The sequence below is a fragment of the Pan paniscus genome, chromosome 4, assembly GCF_029289425.2.
Source record: "Pan paniscus chromosome 4, NHGRI_mPanPan1-v2.0_pri, whole genome shotgun sequence".
In the NCBI taxonomy this organism is placed as follows: Eukaryota; Metazoa; Chordata; class Mammalia; order Primates; family Hominidae; genus Pan; species Pan paniscus.
In genome coordinates, this window is record NC_073253.2 from 46,587,416 (window position 1) to 46,612,656 (window position 25,241).

General features: G+C 39.5%; 1 long non-coding RNA gene across 1 annotated transcript in view; it reads left to right on the plus strand.

Annotated features, from left to right (window-relative positions):
- LOC117980280 (uncharacterized) overlaps positions 1–25,241 on the plus strand; it is a 64,961-nt gene that overhangs the window by 33,108 nt on the left and 6,612 nt on the right. The window contains exons 2-3 of the long non-coding RNA XR_004671537.2: positions 5,706–5,912; positions 22,787–22,949. This is a non-coding gene — a long non-coding RNA (uncharacterized LOC117980280). The remainder of the gene's footprint in view (positions 1–5,705; positions 5,913–22,786; positions 22,950–25,241) is intronic.

Consider the following 25,241-nt stretch of genomic DNA (forward strand, 5'->3'; position numbering starts at 1 on the left):
TTTGAGAAAGTGTTGAACTCAGCAAACTTCTCTTATAGCAAGTTATTTCTCTGCCAAAAAAAAAAAAGGAAATTGGGATGAGTAACTAAATATATGAAGCAAACATGAGGAGATCTGAAGGGAGACATAGACTGCAGCACAATAATTATAAGGGATTAAATACCTCACTTTCAACAATAGGCGAATCATCTAGGCAAAATTCAATAAGGAGGCTGGGCATGGTGGCTCATGCTTGTAATCCCAGCACTTTGTGGGGCTGAAGTGGGTGGATCACATGAGGTCAGGAGTTTGAGACCAGCCTGGCCAACATGATGAAACCCCATTTCTACTAAAAATACAAAATTAGCCAGGCATGGTGGCGCACCTGTAATCCCAGTTACTCAAGAGGCTGAAGCAGGAGAATCGCTTGAACCTGGGAAGCAGAGGTTGCAATGAGCCAAGATCGTGCCACTGCACTCCAGCCTAGGTGACAGAGAGAGACTCTGTCTCAAAAAAAATAAATTCAGTAAGGAAACATTGGACTTGAACTACACTTTAGACCAAATGGACCTAACAGACATATACAGAACATTCCATTTAACAACAATGGAATGCATATTCTTTTCAAGTGCAGTGGGAACATTCTCCATGATAAACAAAATGTTAAGTCACAAAACAGGTCTAAACAAATTTAGGAAGATCAAAATGATATCAAACTTTTTTCTGATCACAATGGTATAAAACTAGAAATCAATAACAAGAGGAATTAAGGAAAATTATGAGATGCAGCAAAAGCAGCTTCAAGAGGGAAGTTTATAGTAATAAAGACATATCAAAAAAGAAAAAAATCCCACATAAGCAACCTAACTTTATACCTCAAGGAACCTGGGGGTGGGGAGGACATGCTAAGCCCAATATTAATAGAAAGCCCAATATTAACAGATAAAACAAAGATCAGAGCAGAAATAAATGAAATACAGAATAGAAAAACAACAGAAAAGATCAATGAAACTAAGGGTTGGTTTTTTGAAAAGATGAACAAAATTGACAAATCCTTAGCTGGACTAAGGAAAAATGACAGAAGACTCAAATAAATAAAATCAGAAATGAAAGAGGAAACATTATAACTGATAACACAAACATATAAAGGATCATAAGAGACTACTATGAACAACTACATGCCAACAAATTGGACAACCTGGAAGAAATGGATAAATTCCTAGAATCATAAACCTACCAAGACTGAATTACAAAGAAATAGAAAATCTGAACAAATCAAAGCAAGTAAGGAGATTAAATTAGTAATTAAAATCTCCCATCAAAGAAAATCCCAGGACCAGATGGCTTCATGGATAAATTCTACCAATCATTTAAAGAATGAATATCAATCATTTTCAAATTCTTTCAAAAAAATTGAAGAGGAGAGGATACTTCCAAACTCATTTTATGAGGCCTGTATTACCTTGCTAACAAAGCTGGACAAAGACACTCCAAGAAAACTACAAGCCAATATCCCTGATGAACATAGACGCAAAAATCCTCAACAGAATACTATAAAACTGTATTCCACAATCCTTCAAAATGATTTAAAAAGATTCAGAATGATCCTTCCCATGATCAAGTGGGATTTACCCCTGGGATTCAAGAATGATTCAACATATGCAAATCAATAAATGTGATTCACCATATTAACAGAATGAAGGCCAAAAACTATATGATCATCTCAATAGATGCCAAAAAAAACAGCATTTGACAAAATTCAACATTCTTTCATAATCAAGAACTCTCAAAAATTGCGTATAGAAGGAATATTCTTCAACACAATAAAGGTCACATAAGACAAGCCCACGGCTAACATCATACTCAATAGTGAAAAGTTGAAGGCGTTGCCTCTAAGATCAGGGATAAGACAAAGATGCCTATTTTCACCCCTTCTATTCAGCATAGTACTGAAAGTTCTAGCAGCCAGAGCAATTAGGCAAAAGAAAAGAAATGAAAGACATTCAAATAGGAAAGAAAGAAGTGATTGTCTCTGTTGATGGCCTCTTCTTATACTTAGAAAACTCTAAAGACTTCACACACACCCACACACACACACACACGCAAAGGTGGAACTACCATAGCTTTGTAATATATTTAGGAATGTATTACAAAGCCAAATTGTATTTTTAGTAATTTGTTCCTTTACTGAATAAAGGAATTCAGTAAAATGTTAAGATAAACAATCAACTTATAAAAATCAGTAGCATTTTTACATAACAACAAACTATCTGAAAAAGAAATTAAGAAAATAATCTCATTTACAATAGCATCAAAAAAATTAAATACTTATAAGTAAATTTAACAAAGGAGGCTAAAGATCTGTATACTGAAAAGTATAAAAGAAATTGAAGAAGACACAAATAAATGGAAAGATATCCCAGGTTCATGGATTAGAAGAATTAATATTGCTAAAATGCCCATACTACCCAAGAAAGCTACAAATTCAATGAAATCACTATCAAAATTTCAATAACATTATTCACAAAAATAGATCAAAACATTTATAAAATTTATATGCAACCACAAAAGGCCCCAAATAACCAAAGCCATTTTAAGCAAAAGAACCAAGCTGGAAGCATCACACTACCAGATTTCAAAATATATTACAAAGCTATTGTAGTCAAAACAACATGGCACTGGCATAAAAACAGACACACTAACCAATGGATTAGGATGGAGAGCCCAGAAATAGCCCTGCACATTTATGATCAATTGGTTTTTTACACATGTACCAAGAACACATGGTGGGGAAAGGACAGTCTTTAATTAATAGTATCAAGAAAACTGGATATCCATGGGCAGAAGAGTGAAAATAGGCCTTTATCTTACCTCTTATATAATAATTAAAATGGATTAAAAACTTAAATGTAAGACTTGAAACTGTAGAACTACCAGAAGAAAACATAGATGAAAGCTCCATAACATTGGTCTTGGCAGTGATTTGTTAGGTAAGACCCCAAAACACAGGCAATGAAAGCAAAAATAGACAAACTGGATTTGATCAAACTAAAAATGGAAACAACACAGCACAACAAAAGAAACCATTGACAGAAGGAAGAAACAACTCACAAATGGGGGAAAATATTTGTGAATCATCTATTGAATTAGGGACTAATACCCCAAATAAACAAGGAACTCAAACTACTCAATAAAAGGAAAACAAAAAATCCTATAAAAGATGTGCAAAGGACCAGAATAGGCGTTAATCAAAAGAAGATTTACAAATGGCCAACAGATATATAAAGAATGCTCAACATCTTTAATCATCAGAGAAATGCAAATTAAAACAATGAGATAACAACTCAAACCTGTTAGACTATTATCAAAAAAATAAAAGATAAGTGTTGGAGAAGATGAGAAGAAAAAGGAACACTTACACACTGCTAGTGGTATTATAAATTAATACAGCCTCTTTGAAAAACAGTGGGAAAGTTTCTCAAAAAAACTAAAAGTAAAATTACCATACAATACAGCAATCCCACTTCTGGGTATATATCCAAAGGAACTGACATCAGTATGTCAAAGAGATGTCTGCACCCTCATATTCATTGTAGCCTTATTCACAACAGCCAAGACATGTAAACTATGAAAGTGCATATGAACAGATGAATGGAGTTTTTAAATATAGTGTATATACACAGTGAAATACTATTCAGCCTTTAAAGAGCAGGAAATTCTGTCATTTGCAACAACATGGATGAACCTAGAAGACATTATACTAAGTGAAATAAGCCAGGCACAGACAGACAAATACCATATAATCTCATTTATTTGTAGAATCTAGGAAAAGTCAAACTCAGGGAAGTACAGAGAAAAATGGTGGTTCCCAGAAGCTGGGGGATAGGGGATAGAGGGAGAAAGGGGAGACAATGGTCAATGGGTACAAACTTTCAGTAGGCAAAACGAATAAGTTCTGGTGACCTGTTGCACAGAATGATGACTATAGTAAATGATGATGTAGATTTCAAAGCTGCTAAAAGAGAATTTTATATGTTCTCACCAAAAACAAATGTTAAATATTTGAGGTGATGGATATGTGAATTAGCCAAATTGATCATTCCACTAAGTATACATGTGGAATCACACTGTACTCCGTAAATCTGTAAATCCACCCTATACTCTATAACATCACAGTATACTCCATAAATATACACAATTGTTATTTGTCAATTAAAAAGAAAATAAAACATAAGAAAAAAACACAGAGTCACTGTCATTTATACACCTAAAAAAAAAAAAAGGAAGAAATCGGGCTGAGATAGTAAAGTGGCAATACAGCCAGGATGCCAAAAAGTCCAAATTCTGTCTTGGCCCAGTAAGCATTGCCCTATATCCTCACCACCATCTGCACCCCTCCACCTGCCTCCAACTTTGTGGTTTTCTATGGAATATAAATATATATCTATGGGATATATCTATGGGATATATATATATATATCTATGGGATATATCTATGGGATATATATATCTATGGGATATATATGGGATATATATATCTATGGGATTATATATATCTATGGGATATATATGGAATATACATATATCTATGGGATATATATGTATGGGATATATATATATCTATGGGATATATATATGGCATATATATCTATGGGATATATATATGGCACATATATATCTATGGCATATATATATGGCACATATATATCTATGGCATATATCTATGGCATATATATATCTATGGGATATATCTATGGCACATATATATCTATGGGATATATCTATGGCATATATATATCTATGGGATATATCTATGGCATATATATATCTATGGGATATATCTATGGCATATATATATCTATGGGATATATCTATGGCATATATATATCTATGGGATATATCTATGGGATATATCTATGGGATATATCTATGGGATATATCTATGGGATATATCTATGGGATATATATATGGGATATATCTATGGGATATATATGGGATATATATATGGGATATATATATATGTGGGATATATATACACATATATATCTATGGGATATATATGTATGTATATATATGTATACATATATATCTATGGGATATATATATCTCTATGGATCTATGGGATATATATATATATACACACACACACACACACACACACACACACATAGGACAATGAGAACTGGGAAATAAGACTCCACTTTACCATTTGCCAGAAGCACATCACCTGCAAACCAGAGTTTCCCGGTAAATTGGACAAGAGTCCTTGACATGAGCTTAAGACCTCAGTGTGGTCTTTTCCTTTCAGCCACCAAGTTAAATGTGATAAGAACTCCCAAATACAAAAATGTGTTTTTGAGAAGAGCCTGGCTACCTCGCCATCAAGAAGGGGAAGAAAAAACAGGTCTCAGCCAAGTTCTTATTCTAGTCATTGTTTAGATGGAGGAAGCAGCAGGGAGAGCCATATTCACGAGTGGGACTTCTCCCAATGGAAAATGTGGCCCCCATGAGTGTCCTGAAATCTGACCAGGCTATTTCAGCATAATTTCCTCTTGGAAAGGGAAATACATTAGTACCAGGCATTTTCTCCAAGGCTGGGAAGCTGTTTCTTCCTAGAAGGAGCTGTCTAACCTCTTCACCCTTTATAAAGTAACAGTAATGGTTACATTTACCTTACAGGGTCATTGAGAAAATTATTTTTATTTATTTATTACAATTTTTTCAGAAAGGAGTTAAGACAGCTGACATGAATATGTAAGAATATAAGATGATACAAGAAATGGGACTAAGGAAAGACAGAAAAAAAACACGACAGGATATAAAATGGAATTCAGAATGAAGCTAACGTATTTCATCTCGGCTCACTGCAACCTCCGCCTTCCAGCTTCAAGCCATTCTCCTGCCTCAAACTCCCAAGTACCTGGGACTACAGGTGTGTGCCACCATGCCCAGCTAATTTTTGTATTTTTTTGTAGAGATGGGGTTTCACCATGTTGGCCAGGCTGGTCTTGAACTTCTGACCTCAAGTGATCTGCCCGCCTTGGCCTCCCAAAGTGTTGGGATTACAGGCATGAGCCTCTGTGCCCGGCCTGACAATGTGCTATTTCTTTTTTAAAAAACTCAGAAGCAATTACAGCAAATTATGAAGATTTGATTAAGGTGGGTACATGGGTATTTGTTTTCATAGTCTTTATACACATGTGTATGCTTTAAATATTTATAATTTTAAAAAGTTTAAAAAAGTAAGACATTAATATTCACAGACGCAGAAATCAGTATGATTCTATTTATATTAAGTTCAAAAATAGAAAAAATAAATGATATATTTTTATGGATATATACTAGGTGGTAAAGCTATTGAGAAAATCAAGGGGGCAGTTAACATAAAATTCAGGGTAGTGGTTCCTTCTGGGAGAGACACCCACAGGACGTCTATGATACTGGCACTATTCTATTTCTTAAGTTGAGTAGTGTTTATGAATCTTTAAAGTGTGTGGATGTGTTTTACATAATCGTGTGTGTGTGTGTGCGCGTGTGTATAAACAGATAAAGATATGCTACAGGTAATCCACAAATGCAACAACTGTCAACAGTAAGTGGCTTAACAGGCAAAAGAGTGCCTCATAAGGTATTAAGCACTACTCAATTGTCACTTGTTTTTATGGGAAAGCCCAGCCTTTGAAATCATGCCGATTGTATGTGACCACTGACTCTGTAGTTTACTTTTACATCCTCTCAGAACTTTGAATTTTCTCATCTATACAAAGAAGAGAATAAATCCTACTTTGCAGGGTTGTGGAGATATGAAGTATCTTGTGTTTGGTTGGCATCTGCAGAATGTCATCTTCCTTCCCCTCTCTTTCCTCACTTCAGTATCTCCTTTCCATTTATTTCAGATGGTAAACACTCCTGTGAGAAACTCTTGCAGTTCACTAAATTGAACTTTATTTTTCATCTTTTTTTACTAAAAATTATCAGCAGCAATATAATACCCATATCAGCTTCAAAAGGTTGCATACAACTGTATTTGCTAAAAAAAAAAAAAAAAACCACCTTTGTTTTGAAGGTGTCAACAATAACAAAACAGAAAAGTAGCTTTAAAAAGTTGCCCTGAAACACTCTGAGCCATTAATGTCATATGCAATATATCAGAGTTGGTTTCTTGACAAAAGGTTAATTAGTTCTCTCCCATAGGATGGCATTGCCATAATTAAACCTATAACAACAAGGAAAAAACACCCCTGGGCAATTTAAGACATTCTGACAAATGAGAAATGGCAACAGGCACTATGTACCAAGGCTGTTTTCTAGTTGCTGTTGTTTAATCACCATTGGCACAAGAAAGCAAGTCCTCCCATGCCAGATAATGTCTGTCCCTGAGAGAGACCTATTTTCAAGAGAAGGTAGGTATTTCTGCCTTATACTAGACCTTCCTTTACAATCACCTGGCAAATGAAAGCAAGAAGCTCCAAATGTGGATGAAACATTGTTTCTGTCAAAAGCAGTACCATATATCATTTCCCCTGGTAATGATATGATTCACAGCATCTCTTCTGTGACCTAATTATAGTCAAATTCATGCATATTCATATCTAGCCTTGGACAGGGAGGGGTGGCGAGGAACCTCTATGCATTAGGAGACCACCCGCATGGGCAGATTCCCCTAATGAAAGCACTAAACAAGATTTTTAAATTTTTTATTTTTAATTATTATGGATACATAAAAGCTGTACATATTTATGGGGTACATGTGATATTTTGATGCAAGCATATGATGAGTAATGATTAAATCAAGGCAATAGGGGTATTCATCACCACAAGCATTTGTCATTTATTTGTGTTAGGAAGATTCCAGTTTCACTCTTTTAGCACTAAGCAAGATTGATGCAAAGGCATCAATGTTCTGAGCATTCATGACATCCACTGCAATGTCTAGAGGGCACATTTTTCTCTCCTCCATTCAGGCATGATGGGTACACAGTTCCCTTGAGGACACTTGGCTCAAAATCCTGGAGAGGGTCTGGGGAAGAAGTATTAGGCAGCCTGGACTCATTGTGATATCCTTAGAAAGGGTTTGAAAGTTCAGGATTCAAAGAAGAAAAGCAATACGTGTGATCACACATATCTCTACCCCATAACCAAAGAAACATAAAAACAGAAACATGCCCTTTGAATCCAATATTTTGAAATGAGGAGGAAGGATGTAACCTCCAAAGGTATAAAAAGAAGCAAATGTTGTGTATGTTAGTGGTAATACAGTCCTCCACCTGGTTTACATTGAAGAGTCCATTGGGCTGAGGGTGACCAATGGAGTCCTTGATTCAAACACCACTGTCTTCAAGGCTCAGCTAAACATCTGGGGGCTCATGGCTCAAAGCAACCATAAAAAACAGAACCAGACAAAGATGGATCCTCAGAATATGTTCAAGCTTCTCATAATCTTTAGTCTGAGCTCCAGCACTCTCTCTCTGCTAAGCCTTGGCATGACTTTAGAAGGTCACTGGTACTAACAGCTCCTAGGACTATACTTCAAAAGAAACCTGGGTGCTGACTATGCAGGACCAAATAAAGAGTTGTGATTTAACTAAAACTTCATTCCAAGAGAATTTGAATGCCTGTCTTTCTTTCCAGAAGCAATTCTGAATCCTCCCTGTCAATTCCCTAGTCTTAACCCTGTTTTCAGAGTAGCACATGAACCAGTGTTTTCCAAACAAATAAAGGACTCTGCTCAAAGGAAGCAAGTATATAAGAGGTTATACTTTCTTCAAAGATCCAGGACATTTGCAGACATAATCAATGGGCTTTGTAATCAGGCATGCTTGGAACATATCTTTAGTGTCACTGGGGGTGCCAATGTTATTCTCATATGGTTCCTTACATATGACACTCAAAAAAGTTCACCTCCTTGGAAATAGTTTATAAGAATATTTATTGAAATGTGATTCAAGGCAAGGTGTCAGAATGCTTCTACAAAACTTCAGAGTCCTGAGGAAATTAAAATGCAACCTTAGCTAACCTTGGATAATTTACTAGAAATTTCAGTTATTATGCAATCAAGAGCATGAATTACTAAATTCAAGACTCTGTAAGCGATACTACAAACCATCACTGACCTCAAGCAGATTAAAATCTAGGTGAAAAAGTGAGTGTAGGCTAGGCACAGTGGCTTATCCCTGTAATCCCAGCACTCTGGGAGGCCGAGGTGTGCGGATCACTTCAGGTCAGGAGTTCAAGACTAGCCTGGTTAACATCGTGAATCCCCATCTCTACTAAAAATACAAAAATTAGCCAGATGTGGTGGTGCATGCCTGTAGTCCCAGCTACTCAGAAGGCTAAAGCAGGAGAATTGCTTGAACCTGGGAGGCAGAGGTTGCAGTGAGCTGGGATTCCACCACTGCCCTCTAGCCTGGGCAACAGAGTGAGACTCTACGTCAAAAAAAAAAAAAAGTGAGTGTGTTAGTCCATTTTTACACTGCTCTCAAGATACTACCTGAGACAGGGTAATTTATTTTAAAAGGAGGTTTAATTACTCACAGTTCCACGTGGCTGAGGAGGCCTCAGGAAACTTACAATCATGGTAGAAAACGAAGGGGAAGCATGGCACATCTCACATGGTGGCAGGAGAGACAGAGAGCAAAGGGGGACCCGCCAAACACTTTTAAAACCATCATCTCTCATGAGAACTCACTCACTATCATGAGAACAGCATGGGGGAAACCGTCCCCATGATCCAGTCACCTCCCACAAGGTCTCTGCCCTGACACATGGGGATTAAAATTCGTGGAGATTACAACTTGAGATGAGATTTAGGTGGGGACACAGAGCCAAACCATCTCAGTGACTGTTGCAAAACAGCCTCAGTACAAAGCACAATGTGATTGATGCCACAGGATACTGTGAATACAAGTCTCAGTCTTGTCCAGACATAGAAAAACGGAAATCAAACAAAACCCAGAGGCTTATTATTCCATTCCTAAATAACACTAACCTCCTTCTACACAGAAAAAAAATATATATTTTCTTATTCTTCATTGATTGGGTTCTAATCAATACTCATTTTAAATCAACAATTCATTGTGTGGCCTAATGCTATCACTCTCTTAAGTAGCCGCAGCTATAAATTCACCAAGATGATGAGGCCAGTAAGAATAGGAATGAGATATTCCGGTGGCATTATACACCCAGAAGAGAAACCAAGTCCTCAAGACAGAAATTGTTTGACATTATAGGACTTTTAATCTTAATATCTTTTATTTAACTGACAGGACTCATGGGAGAAATGCCAGACCCTCTAAATGGAAAGTTCATTGATCGACTCTAACCTCAATGTTTGAAAATACATAACATGAAGATAAAAAAAAACCTATTTTGGGCCTAACCAAAGGCCATTTAAAACTCAACTGAGTACTTAATAAGTATTTATTGGTTATTGAAAAAATGAAATTGCTATTCACATAATATATTTTTATCATTCAGGTTTCCCACAGCCAATTATTATTTATTCTCCAAAATAGCATGGCACATATAAACTAACACATTACATATGGGGAAGGGTATGGATTCCATTCTCTTGACTAAGTGACTGAGGTGTATTCCACATGCTGCTAAAAGCTGAATTCTTGGAATGTGTATGTCTCAATCCGTGTGCCGAGCCCTACCAAGTTATAATTAGAGTGCCATTGGTGCCACTACATCTGTACTAACTTAAAATCACTACCAAGGAACATTTCAATACTAAGTCCTCTTCTATTCTTCCACCTTCTGCGTTCTCACTTTTTACCCTAACAAAGTAACTCACTCATGCCTCAAAATGTGATCAAGATGCATGGATGATTATAGACCACGGGTAGGTCCCTTTTTATTAAGTTGAGATATAAAAATTAGATATTTTTTAACTGTTCTAATTAAATGATTCCAAGCTTCCTTATCAAGGATGAGTAACTTTCTTTCCCTTCCTCTGATAAGTCCAATACCTCAGAGTGGACCCAGCAGTGAATCAGTCCTCATTATGTCTCACGGAGAAAACCACAAAATCAATCTTAGCATCCACCATGTATAGGGCCATAGTTTCTACTGTCGTCATATCCAGAGTCATTACATGGTGTTGTTGAAAATAAGTGATCTAACAGCTCAGCAGAATTGTGTCTGAAATTGGTGGGTTCTTGGTCTCACTGACTTCAACAATGAAGCCGCAGACCCTTGCGGTGAGTGTTACAGTTCTTAATTAAAGGCGGCGTGTCTGGAGTTTGTTCCTTCTGATGTTCGGACGTGTTTGGAGTTTCTTCCTTCTGGTGGGTTTGTGGTCTCGCTGGCCCAGGAGTGAAGCTGCAGACCTTTGCGCTGAGTGTTACAGCTCAGAAAGGCAGTGTGGACCCAAAGAGTGAGCAGCAGCAAAATTTATTGCAAAGAGCAAAAGAACAAAGCTCCCACGGTGTGCAAGGAGACCGTAGCAGGTTGCCACTGCCTGCTGGTGTGGAAGGACACCCCAGCACGTTGCCACTGCCGGCTCAGGCAGTCTGCTTTTATTCCCTTATCTGGCCCCACCCACATCCTGCTGATTGGTCCATTTTACAGAGAGCTGATTGGTCTGTTTTACAGAGAGCTGATTGGTCTGTTTTGAGCGGGTGCTGACTGGTGCATTTACAATCCTTGAGCTAGACACAAAAGTTCTCCAAGTCCCCACTACATTAACTAGACACAGAGCACTGATTGGTGCATTTACAAACCTTGAGCTAGACGCAGGATGCTGATTGGTGTATTTACAATCCCTTAGCTAGACATAAACGTTCTCCAAGTCCTCACCAGATTAGCTAGATACAGAGTGCTGATTGGTGCATTTACAAACCTTGAGCTAGACACAGAGTGCTGATTGGTGTATTTACAATCCCTTAGCTAGACATAAAGGTTCTCCAAGTCCCCACTAGATTAGCTAGACACAGAACACTGATTGGTGCATTTACGAACCTTGAGCTAGACACAGGGTGCTGATTGGTGTGTTTACAAACCTTGACATGGAGGGCTGCAGGTCTGGATCCCTGTCCCACAGGGAGGCAGCCGAGGCCCGGCAAGAATTGGAGTGCAGTGCCAGGGGGCTGGCACTGCTGGGGGACCCAGTGCACGCTCCACAGCTGCTGGCCCAGGTGCTAAGCCCCTCACTGCCTGGGGCCAGTGGCACCAGCCGGCAGCTCCAAGTGTGGGGGCCGTGGAGCCCATGCCCACCCGGAACTTGCGCTGGCCTGCGAGCACCGTGCACAGCCTGGGTTCCCGCCAGCGCCTCTCACTCCACTCCTCCCTACAAGCAGAGGGAGCAGCCTCCAGCCTCGGCAAGCCCAGAGAGGGGCTCCCATAGTGCAGCAGCAGGCTGAAGGGCTCCTCAAGCATGGCCAGAGCAGGCGCCGAGGCCAAGGAGGTGCCCAGAGCCAGTGAGGGCTGCCAGCATGCTGTCACCTCTCAGAATCATTGTCCACTGCTGGGAAACATGCAGTGAACTGGGCATGTCCCTCCCTCCACTGACACCGGCATTCTAACAGCTTGCTTCAGTTCTGTGTACTGAATAAAGAGCTAGAGGAACTGTGGCCATATCCGCATATGCCCACCTGCACTAGACTCAGTGTGTGCTGCTTGGACCCACCTATTCCCCCTCAGCCTTAGACAGGTCTTTTATACCTAGGCCACAGAAGCCCTAGCAATGGCTCAAGGTGTTCCCATAGAAGAAAGCTGAGACTTCTGCTGCCACTGGTACTACTGCCACCATTGCCACTATATTGACCAGTGGACCCTCAATCCACAACTGACAAGGAGAAACCGTGCACTGGCTGGCTGGACCCACAGAGGCCTTGGCTTCCCCAGCTGTTTCCCAGAGTGACCAGTTATACAACCCAGAAGTGCAGGGGGTATGGGTGGTTCTGAGCTGCCTCTTCATGTGGCCTCTACAAAGACATCCCAGTGGCTGAGTAGTCAGCTGGGCATGGTATGAAGCTGTAGTCCACGCAGTAACATGAACCCCATTGTATTTTCTCTCCCTCCTTCCCTGTCTTGCATCTTTTTTTCTTCCTCACTCTTGCTTCCCTGGAATGGTACTCCCTCCATAAAGTACAGAAAAGCACATTAGCTTTTGCCTCGGGCTGTTTCCTAATGAACCTAGGCTAAGACTGCATCTCTGTTATTAAAATGAAGAGCCCCAGATTTCCAGTAAACGGAGAAAATTTCTACTGCAACTCTATTTATTCTGTATCATTGTAGCCTGAACTCCCAATGCTACTGCAGTTAGTTACACCATACTTTCAGTACACAGACATACATACATAGACACACACACACACACACACATAGAGTCACATTATCACCAAGAACATACCACACCCCAACCCCAGGGCCAGAAGAGCTAGGACAGAGGAGCTTCAATCATTAACCATATTGTGTTCATATGTCCCCTCCCCACCAACCCCATGACATTGGTGTCATTTTTGAGAGTAGTGGAGAAAGCATCTCCCTACTCTAATCTCAAGAGCCACCTTATTTCCTGTCTTAAAAAAGCAGTGATACTTCTTTCAGGGAAAACCTCAGTATTCTATGAAGATGAGGGAATCATAAGTATTCAGAAGTCTGTTTCAACTGAACAATTAAAACTCCTTATATGGCTCTCCATTTCCTTGTGTGTCACCATAGTGCATCACAACACAGATCATGACAAGGAGATATCATTCTTCCCTCATTACTGTTTTGCCAGGACAAGGCCTACTGGAGGACTTCTTAAATTTAGCTATTTGAATGGAAAATTAATTTCTCACCAAAACCATTCAGACCAAAACCATATATATATATAACGGTGGCTCATGCCTATAATCCCAGCACTTTGGGAGGCTGAGGTAGGTGGATCACCTGAGGTCAAGAGTTCAAGACCAGCCTGGCCAACATGGTGAAACCTATCTCTACTAAAAATACAAAAATTAGCTGGGCATGGTGGTGCATGCCTGTAATCCCAGCTCCTTGCGGGGCTGAGACAGGAGAATCACTTGAACCTGGGAGGCGGAGGTTGCTGGAGTTGTCCAGCCTGGGCAACAAGAGCAAAACTCTGTCTCAAAAAAAAAAAAAAAAAAAAAAAGATTCCTCTGAATACATGTGAATCTAGTCTGAATAAAACCATTAAGTGGGGAAGACAGCAACAGAAATGCTTATATATGAGCTAGTCAATACACTTGCATAGATTCATTGGCAGAAAGCCTGGTCCTAAAGTAATTGGCTGTTATTTGACAACTTTTGGCCAATGTACACTGAGCATTTACTAAGTGCCAGGCACTGTACCATGTGCTGGGGAAAGGAGGAGCAAAAATTCATGCCTCTTTCCAGGAGAGAGACACACTGGAAAATTGGACTTGTTTTGTCTGTTTGGTTATTAATTTTTTTTCTAAAATTCTATATTTTTAATAAGTAAATATTGAAACAAATTTATATCATTGTATATCATTCTGAGTGCATTTTGGATAGTCATAAGAACACATAAATGCCTTTTCACACAGTTATAATTAATGTGCACAAAATATTTTTCAATAAATATTATGTCATATATATCATGTAATTCCCTGAACTTATATGTTAACATTTCAGTAATTGTATGTAACAGTAATTTTATCTGTTTTTCTGTTTCAATATATCTTATGAAGGTGACAACCTCCTACCAGAGACAATGGCTCATTGGGTTATTGTTCCTTTTTTTAAATATATGTTTTGTTTTGTTTTGTTTTGTTTTGTTTTGTGTTTTCAGATGGAATCTCACTCTGTTGCCCAGGCTGGAGTGCAGTGGTATAACCATAGCTCACTGCAGCCTTGACTTTCAGGGCTCAAGCTATCCTCCTGCCTCAGTCTTCCAAGCTAGGATTACAGTTAAGCACCACCATGCCTGGCTAATTTTTTAAATTTTTGTCGAGATGGGATCTCACTCTCTTGCCCAGGCTGGTCTTGAACTCCTGGGTTCAAGCTATCCTCCTTCCTTGGCCCCCCAAAGTGCTAGGATTATAGGCATGAGCCACTAGGCCTGGCTCCTTTTTAATGTATTAATCAGTACACCTCATTGCTATGGGCATTTTTAAATAATCATTCTTTTTCATTTTTGGAATATGTTCCTCACAGTGTGTGTGTAACTTTTATTACACCATGGCGGATGACTGCTCAGAAGACTAGAACAATAGAGAGCCTCTAACAAAGCAATTAATGGGCATGTGTCCCTTTAGTCTATTGGGTTGGATCAGTTATAATTATTGGTAATTCAAGTTGCTTTCATTTTCATTTCCTCTATTTTCAAGGCTACGTATTTCTTCCATATAATGTTTGATTTACTACATTTCCTCTATGTAAACCATCTGTTCAAATCCTTTGAGAGTTAGAAGTGAGTTTGTATGAGAAACAAGAGGAGACAAGGAGAGGCCTAGGATATGGTTGGGCTTATGGGGTTCTGACAGCCAAGGATAGGGCCACCTTCCATGTGACCCATGTCCCAAGAGGAAGTAGAAGAAATCAAAGGAATTCTATGCCAGCCAGCCCTACTTCCTCACAGAAAGCCAAGACCTACACCCAACAAAGGGAAATTCCCCAACCTTTTTGCCAGTTCACAAATCACAGAATAATCTGCAGGAGCTGGCATTTTGAAGGCGTTTTTAAGCATGCCTCACGGCTCCTGAATAAATCTGACCATCCCCACTTTGCAAAGGAAGGAGCTGAGTCACAGAGGGTTGGCTGACTGACTCTGCAGGGAGAGCCCCTTAGTGGGAGAGCTGGAGGCAGGAGGCAAAGTGCGTGAATTCTTGTACTGGGCTCAGGGAGATGGAGCTGCTCTGTCTCTTTATTGTGTCCATCAAGAAACAGACAACCAATTGTGACTTCCCCAAGCCCCACAAAAGAGCAATTTGCTGCTTTGCCAACAGTGAGGCCTGAATAACTGACCCTTGTGCTGAGAGTATGCTAAACCCAATCCTCTGCACCAAGCTGAGAGCAGCCTCAACAGGCTCCCCAGCCACATCACATGCAAACCGAATTCTCTGGCTGGTGAAAAGTCCTCCAGCGTAGCTAGAGATGGCTTGGATATGAAAGGCGGAGTCATTAGGTTGTCCATTCCCTCCATGTTCCAGAAGAAGAAAATGAAAAATCATTATGCATAAAAGCCACATTTTTTAAAAAAATTAATTCTAATTTCTGAATCACATATTGGATTCATTGACTTTTCAGAGGCTTATAGGCAGTATGAACACATCTGTCAATTGAGCTGATTCCCTAGTTGCTTAGCCAGCTTTTTGCCTGACATCCTTGTAAGTTATAGGATTATATTATTAGTACCCAACAGACTGACAGACATTTGACAATGAATAGATGTTTTCTAAAGAAGCTAGACACTCTAAAAATCTGTTTTTTTAAAATCTGTTTTTCTTTTTTTCAACTTTTATATTAGTTTTAGGGGTACATACGCAGGTTTGTTATATAGATAAATTGTGTGCCACAGGGGATTGGTGTACACATTTGTTTCATCACCCAGGTAATAAGCATAGTACCCAATACGTAGTTTTTTGATCCTCACTCTCCTCCCATCCTCTACCTTTAAGTAGGTCCCAATGTCTATTGTTTTCTTCTTTGTGACCATGTGTACTCAATGTTTATCTCCCACTTATAGGAAAGAACATGTGGTATTTTGTTTCTATTCCTGCATTAGTTTGCTTAGGATACTGGCCTCCAGTTCCATCCGTATTGCTGCAAAGAACAAGATCTTGTTCTTCTTTATGACTGCATAGTATTCCATGGCATATATGTACCACATGTCCTTTATCCAGTCTACCATTGATGGGCATTTAGGTTAATTTCATGTTTTGCTATTGTGAATAGTGCTGCAACAAACTTATACATGCATGTGTCTTTATAGCAGAATGATTTATATTCCTTGGGGTATATACCCAATAATGGGATTGCTGGGTCAAATGGTTGGCCTGCTTCAAGTTCTTTCAGAAATCTCCAAACTGCTTTCCATAGTGGCTGAACTAATTCGTATTCCCAGTAGCAGTGTATAAGCATTCCCTTTTCTCCACAGCCTTGCCAGTATCTGTTACATTTTAATAATAACCAATCTAACTGATGTGAGATGATATCTCATTGTGGTTTTGATTTGCATTTCTCTAATGATTAGTGATATTGAGCATTGGTTCATATGCTTCTTGGCTGCATGAATGTCTTCTTTTGAAAAGTGTTCATGTTCTTTACCCACTTTTTACTGGGGTTGTTTGGTTTTTGCTTGTAAATTTGTTTACATTCCTTATAGATTCTGGATATTAGACCTTTGTCAGATGCACAGTTTGCAAATATTTTGTCCAATTCTGTTGATTGTCTGCTTACTCTGTTGATAGTTTCTTTTGCTGTGGAGAAGCTCTTTAATTAGGTCCCATTTGTCAATTTTCGTTTTGGTTGCAATTGCTTTTGGCATCTTCATTATGAAATCTTTGCCAGGGCCTATGTCCAGAATGGTATTTTCTAGGTTTTCTTCAAGGGTTTTTATAGTTTAAGTTCACATTTAAGTCTTTAATCCGTCTTGACTTGACTTTTGTATATGGCATAAGGAAGAGGTCAGGTTTTATTCTTCTGTATATGGCTAGCCAGTTATCCCAGCAACATTTATTGAATAGGGAGTCCTTTCCCCATTGCTTGTTTTTGTTGACTGTATCAAAGATCAGATAGTTGTATAGCATTATTTCTGGGCTCGCTATTCTATTTCATTGGTCTGTGTGTCTGTTTTTGTACCAGTACCATGCTGTTGCAGTTACCATAGCCTTGTAGTATAGTTTGAAGTCAGGTAACATGATGCCTCCAGCTTTAACCTTTTTCCTTAGGATTGCTTTGGCTATTTGGCCTCTTGTTTGATTCCATGTGAATTTTAGAATTTTTTTTCTAATTCTGAGAAGAATACCATTGAGTCTGTAAGTTGCTTTGAGCAGTATTGCCATTTTAACAATATCAATTCTTCCTATCCATGAACATGGAATGTTTTTTTCATTTGTGTCATCTCTGATTTCTTTCAGCAGTATTTTGTAATTTTCATTGTTGACATCATTCACCTCCCTGGTTAGCTGAATTCCTCGGTATTTTATTCTTTTTGTGGCAATTGTGAATAGGATTCTATTCCTGATTTGACTCTCAGCTTGGCTGTCATTCATGTATAGGAATCCTAGTGATTTTTTGTATGTAAATTTTGTGTCCTGAAACTTTGCTAAAGTTGTTTATCAGTTGAATGAGCTTTTGGGCTAAGACTATGGGTTTTCTAGATACACAATCATATTGTCTGCAAACAGGGACAGTTTGACTTCCTCTCTTCCTATTTAGATGCCTTTTATTTCTTTCTTTGCCTGATTGCTCTGGCTAGGACTTCCACTACTATGTTGAATAGGAGTGGTGAGAGTGGTCATCTTTCTGTTGTTCTTGTGCTCAGGGTAATGCTTCCAGTGTCTGTCCATTCGGTATGATGTTGGCTGTGGGTTTGTCATAGATGGCTGTTATTATTTTGAGATATGTTCCTTCAATCTCTAGTTTGTTGGGGGTTGTATTTATTTATTCATTCATTCATTCGAGATGAAGTCTCACTCTGTTGCCCAGGCTGGAGTGCAGTGGCACGATCTCGGCTCACCGCAACCTCCACCTCCCGGGTCCAAGCAATTCTCCTGCCTCAGCCTCCCACATAGAGTAGCTGGGACTACAGGTGTGCATCACCACACCTGGCTAATTTTTGTATTTTTAGTAGAGATGGGTTTCACATGTTGGCCAGGCTGGTCTCAAACTCCTTACCTCAAAAGATCCACCCACCTGAGCCTCCCAAAGTGCTGGGATTACAGGTGTGAGCCACCTCACCGGTCTTGTTGAGTATTTTTAACATAAAGGAATCCTGAATTTTATTGAAAGTCTTTTCCGCATCCATTGAGGTCATCACATGGTTTTTGTTTTAGTTCTGTTTATGTGATAAATCACTGTTATTGTTTTGCATATGTTAAATCAACCTTGCATCCCAGGAATAAAGCCTACTTGATCATTATGAATTAGCTTTTTCATTATGCTGCTGGATTTGGTTTGCTAGTGTTTTGTTGAAGATATTTGCATCTATGTTCAACAAGGATATTGGCCTGAAGTTTTCACAGGCTTTAGTATCAGGATGATGCTGATCCCATAGAATGAGCTGAGAATGAGTCCCTCCTCCTCAATTTTTTGGAATACTTTCAGTAGGAATGGTGCCAGCTTTTCTTTATGCATCTGGTAGAATTAGTCTGTTCAGACTTTCTATTTCTTCCTGGTTCAATCTTGGAAGGTTGTATGTTTTCCGAAATTTATCCATTTCTTGTATGTTTTCTAGTTTGTGCACATAAAGGTGTACGTTATAGTCTCTGAGTGGTGTTTGCATTTCTGTGGGGTGGGTGGTAATGTCCCTTTGGTCATTTCTGATTGTGTTTATTTGGATCTTCTCTTTTTTCTTTAGTAATCTAGAAAACAATCTATCAATCTTATTTAATCTTTCAAAAAGCCAACTTCTGGTTTTGTTGATATTTCCTCTGGTTTTTTTACATCTCAATTTTATTCAGTTCAGCTCTGATTTTTGTTATTTCTTTTCTTCTGCTAGCTTTGGGGTTGGTTTGCACTTCTTCTAGTTTTTCAAAGTGTGATGTTAGTTGTTAGTTAGAGATCTTTCTAGCTTTTTGACGTGGGTGTTTAGCATTACAGGGTTTCCTCTTTACACTGTTTTAGCTGTGTCCCAGAGATTCTGATATGTTGTATCTTTGTCCTTATTCATTTCAAAGAATTTCTCGATTTCTGCCTTAATTTCACTGTTTACCCAGAAGTCATTCAAGAACTGGTTGTTTGATTTCCATGGAATTGTATGGTTTTCTTAGTATTAATTTTTCTTTATTTTTTTCACTTTTATTTTAGGTTTGGGGGTGCATGTGAAAGTGTGTTACATAGGTAAACACATGTCATGGGAGTTTGTTGTGCACATTATTTCATCACTCAGGTATTAAGTCCAGTACCTAATAGTTATCTTTTCTGCCCCTCTCCCCTCTCCTCCCCTCCCCGGTGAAGTACAGCTCAATGTCTGTTGTTTGTTTCTTTGTGTTCATAAGTTCTATTTTTATTAGGACCACAGGCACTGTAGTCTGAGAATGTGGTTGGTATGATTTCAGTTTTTGGTTTTTTTTTTTTACTTGCTGAGAATTGTTTTGTGGCCTATTATGTGGTTGATTTTACAGTATGTGCCAAGTGCACATGAGAAGAATGTATATTCTACTGGGTTTGGGTGGAGAGTTCTGTACATGTCTATTAGGTCCATTTAGTCAAGTGTTGAGTTTAGGTCCTGAATATCTTTGTTATTTTTCTACCTTGATGATTTGTCTAATACTGTCAATGGGGTATTGAAGTCTCCCACTACTATTGTGTGGTTACCCAAGTCTCTACATAGGTCTCTAAGAATGGTTATATGAATCTTAGTGCTCCTGTGTTGGATGCATATATATTTAGGATAGTTAAGTCTTCTTGTTGAATTGAACTCTTTAAAATTATGTAATGCCCTTGTCTTTTTTGATCATTTTTTATTTAAAGTCTGTTTTATCTAAAATTAGAATAGCAACCACTGCTTTTCTTTATTTTTCAGTCTCTTAGAAGATATTTCCCCATCCCTTTACTTTGAGCCTATGGGTGTTATTGCACGTGAGATGGATCTCTTGAAGACAGCATACCATTGAGTCTTGCTTCTTTATCCAACCTGCAACTCTGTGCCTTTTAATTTGGGCATTTAGCCCACTTACATTCAAGGTTAATATTGATATGTGTGGATTTGATCCTCTCATCATGTTGTTAGCTGGTTATTATGCAGACTTGATTGTGTAGTTGCTTTATAGTGTCAATGGTCTGTGTACTTAAGTGTGTTTTGTGGTGGCTGGTAATGGTCTTCCGTTTACATATTTAACAGTCTCTTAAGGACCTCTTATAACGCATGTCTGGTACTGATGAACTCTCTTAGCATTTGCTTGTCTGAAAGAGGATCTTATTTCTCTTTCACTTATAAAGTTTAGTTTGACTGGATATGAAATTCTTGGTTGGAGTTTCTTTTTCTTTAAGAATGTTGAATATAGGCCAGGCACGGTGGCTCATGCCTGTAATCCCACCACTTTAGGAGGCTGAGGTGGGCATATCATGAGGTCAGGAGATCGAGACCATCCTGGCTAACATGGTGTAACCCCATTTCTACTAAAAATACAAAAAATTAGCCGAGCGTGGTGGCGGGCACCTATAATCCCAGCTACTCGGGAGGCTGAGGCAGGATAATAGCATGAACCTGGGAGGCAGACTTGCAGTGAGCCGAGATTGTGCCACTCCACTCCAGCCTAGGCAACAGAGCAAGCCTCCCTCTCAAAAAAAAAGAAGAATGTTGAATATAGGCCCCCAGTCTCTTCGGGCTTGTAGGACTGTTCCTTTTTTGCTGTCAAACACCCAAACTATACCTTAACAGGAATACCTTCTATGAATTTGGTTCTCCAGGTGTAGGACTCACCAGAGGAAATGCTTCTATTTGTTTTTATTAGGCTCCCAACAAACCAGTTCTTGTGTACAGACTCTGCCCAGAAGAGCAAGCACATGGATGGCAGCTTGCTTATTGTGACATCTGGGCCTGCTCACACATGGTTCAGGCTGTTGTTCCCTTTAGTTTATCCAGCCCCTAGCATGGGATAAACTAGTATGGGAGTCATTAATTCAACCAGTATTAACTGAGGGCCACCATGTGCCAGGCTCAGTTGTAAGTACTGAAAATATAGCCATGAATGAAAAAGACAAGCTCCTTGCTCTAGTGCAGTTTATTTTCTACATGATAAAATAATCTACAGATATGACTATTGCAAGCACTATTAAGGGCCTTGGTGAAAATGAAACTGGGTAATATAAGTGAGTAACTTGTGTCACATTGGGTGTCTCTTGGGGAGATGACAATTGAGATCCCTGAGCCTGAGTAATTAAGGCAGAAGAAATAAAACATGCAAAGACCTTGATGTTAGAATGAACAAAGGGCAGAAACATTTGTGTCCTTAAAGAAGGATCCATAAACTCTGCAAAGCCCATCTCAGGCTGTTAGTCTTACCAGAATAGGTGCCTAGGAGAACAATTTGCCTTTGAGAGAAAGCCAGCTGTGTGTGGCCCTGGAGGTCATCTCCTCCAATCTTTCATTCTGGAGTGCAAAGGCTCAGAAAGAAAAAGAATGAATTGCCTTAAGTCACATAACTTCAGGTAGGTGTGGGAAGCTCAGGGGCTGGTATAGGAGATATGTAGAGGTGGTGATATTCTGAAGTAGAATAGCCTTTCTGAAACCTCTAAAATCACAACAGGCTACTCCCCAACAGGGAAGAAGATCCTGAATCTCATAAAAGGGAACTGTCTAAATTGGTCTAGAAGAGTCAGGTTATGCTGCAATAACAACCCAAAATTTTAGTGACTTTAAGCATTGAAGATATCTTATCATGGGTCAGCAGAAGGGCTGTTTATAATAGTCAGGTCACTATCTTAAGCATTTCCCAGAAGTAAGGGAGAGCTCTGGAGGGTCTCACATTGACAATGACATATTCCAACTCAGAGGTGATGTATGTTGCTTTGCTCACAACTCATTGGCCAGACCTATTTAGATGAACCCTCCCAACCACAAGGGGGCTGAGATATGCAGCCCACACAAGTACGCAGGAGGGAGAAGAACTAGAAGTATTTGGCAAATAGCACTTATGTTTTTGTGCTATGTTCTATACTCTACAGGCTGTACCAGCAAATAGAAAAACCCTCCATGGGACCAAGGAACAAGCCTTTCACTTTCCATCCTAGAAAAGCTGAGGCACTACCAGGAATAAAGCAACCAGAGAATATGATGAGAAACACCCAATGGGTGATCAATAATTGTTCTGTCAACAGTAGGAGGAAGGTAAGAGGTATGGCTGGCTGAAGAGAAGTAATGCCATGTTCAAAGCTGGAAGTCAGTTCCCAGGGCACTCAGGGCTTTGGACCCTGGATCTAAGAAGTCCAATTATAGTAGTAACAGAAACCCTAGTAGGTGTCAACACAGTAAGTGAGAAGTCTTAATGTTATTTTAGAAAACACCTTCACTGGTGACTGCCTCTAAAAAGGGTCTTTGCTCTGACATAGAATCTGCTCACCTCAAACCTTCTAGAGCTATTGCCCTGCCAGATAAGTCTGTCTACACGGGTAACTTCAACCCTACATAACCACAGGACAAAATATACTGAAATAAGACTAACCCTCTCACTAACATGCACGTACAATTAGACCTTGCCCTAGAGACAGGTATAGGTTTGCTGCCTGCTGATACCCCAGATACCCGAAACCCACTGAAGTTATCATCCACTGCCTCTTGTGGCCTTAGTGATCTTGTGCAACCTGGCGATCATCGCATGATTGCTGCATCCTGTATAAGATTCAGAAAAGTGACACAAACATACACCCTCTAAAATGAGTGCTCACCCTCCCTAATCTAAAAATAGTGTGAATATTGAGGAATACAATTATCTTCTGTCCTCTTTTGCCCCAGCATTAACGTGCATGACAGAGGTTTAATGCTCTGTTTCCAAAGGCCACAGTGAGATGAATTTAAAATTTCAGTCCAAAGACCCAGCACTTCAAAGAAACCACACAATAGAGTTGTAGAGTCACATGAACCCCAAGAATGTGTTATTTTTAAATCTTCAAAATCCGCCCACTTTTTCCATATACATCACTCCCTTAGAATCTCATTACCAAAGAGCTTCTGCTAGAAGAAGCAGCATTCCAAATTCACATAGACTTCATGGCTATAGAGTTCTTCCCCACTTTTCCATGGAAATTGCACAAAAAAAACTGGCTTTACAGCAGGATGTCACAATGGCCTCAGGCTGCAAGCCTCTCTGTAGGAAACACTGGAATTCTTCTTAGGAAATTCTGCACAATGACCTTTTTCAGCACATAATTAATGTGAGGTTTTCTTAAGCCATGTGCTAAGATGTTCCTTGTATAAACCTATTGGTGATCTGAAATCTCCTGTGCTCACTGGAGATTGCTGTACCACTTCTCGGAGTTCAAAAACTAAGCAGTCAAATACCACTGGGCTTTGGGGACACATAGCACTGATGTGTTTGCCAAACTAAAATGCTGTCTCATTAGAACTACACAAAATCTGCAGTTACTGGTCTGCTGAGGCTTTTTAGAGAATTTATATACATTCTCCACACTTCACAAAAAGCTGGAGTGCACAGGCCATCCCCACTCCCTGACTCCCATCTGACTCAACTTTGTCAAGGCTCATTTTAATCACATTAAAATGTCACATATAGGCAATAAGCTTTTTCATGGGGCCTCACATAGAGGCTCTAAGCAGGACTTTTAATGCCAGTCCATGTGCTATCTGCTGTTTGAGACGAGGTTCCACTGTGCTTCTAGCTGAGAGCATCCATCCCGCCCCTCTTCGTCTTTCTCCCTTCACTTCGCCCCTTAACCACCTTGACTACTGAGGCTTGGTCTACATTTTCACTAGGCCATAGCTGGGGAGGAAATTCCCCCTCATTATCTACTGTGCAACTCACTTCCTGCACTGAGTAATCCAAGAACATTTATTTCACCAGCTAATAAGCAATTTTTCAGGCATGGTACTCTCTCGCTCCTCCATGGAGCCCCATCAAAATTCTTTCTTTGTAAGCTCTATCCCCACCATCTCTACTCAGTGCCACCTTCCCAGGTTAACATGAGAAACGACTCTTTGCTAATGTGAAATGGATAGCAGTGAGCTACCAACATCACAAACAAGGTGCTCGCATCTAAACATTTTTGAGGACTTAACTTTATGTCAGGCACTAATCTGTTCCTTTTCCTATCTGATTGCAACTAAAACCAACGGAAGAGGGGCCTACATCCTAGTGCCAACATTTGCAGAGTTAAGATGTGTAATTGAGTGTAAATAACCAAACCTCCCTGAGACTCAGCAGGCAATGAGTCAGTGGGCACAGAACACCATGCCCGTGCCCCAGGCCCAGCACCTTTTCTTTCTCCGGAGACTGGTGGTCTGCCTTTGTGCCCTGACTTTGATGAGCTACACTGTGAGGATCTCCAAATCCCACAAGCTCCTCAGCAACTGACGGATCATGATTCTAGGAACTTTGGCATCCTCCCTTGTTCCAGTTTTGTTTATTCCCTCACCCCTGGCCTCTACTTTGCTTTTCTTATTCCT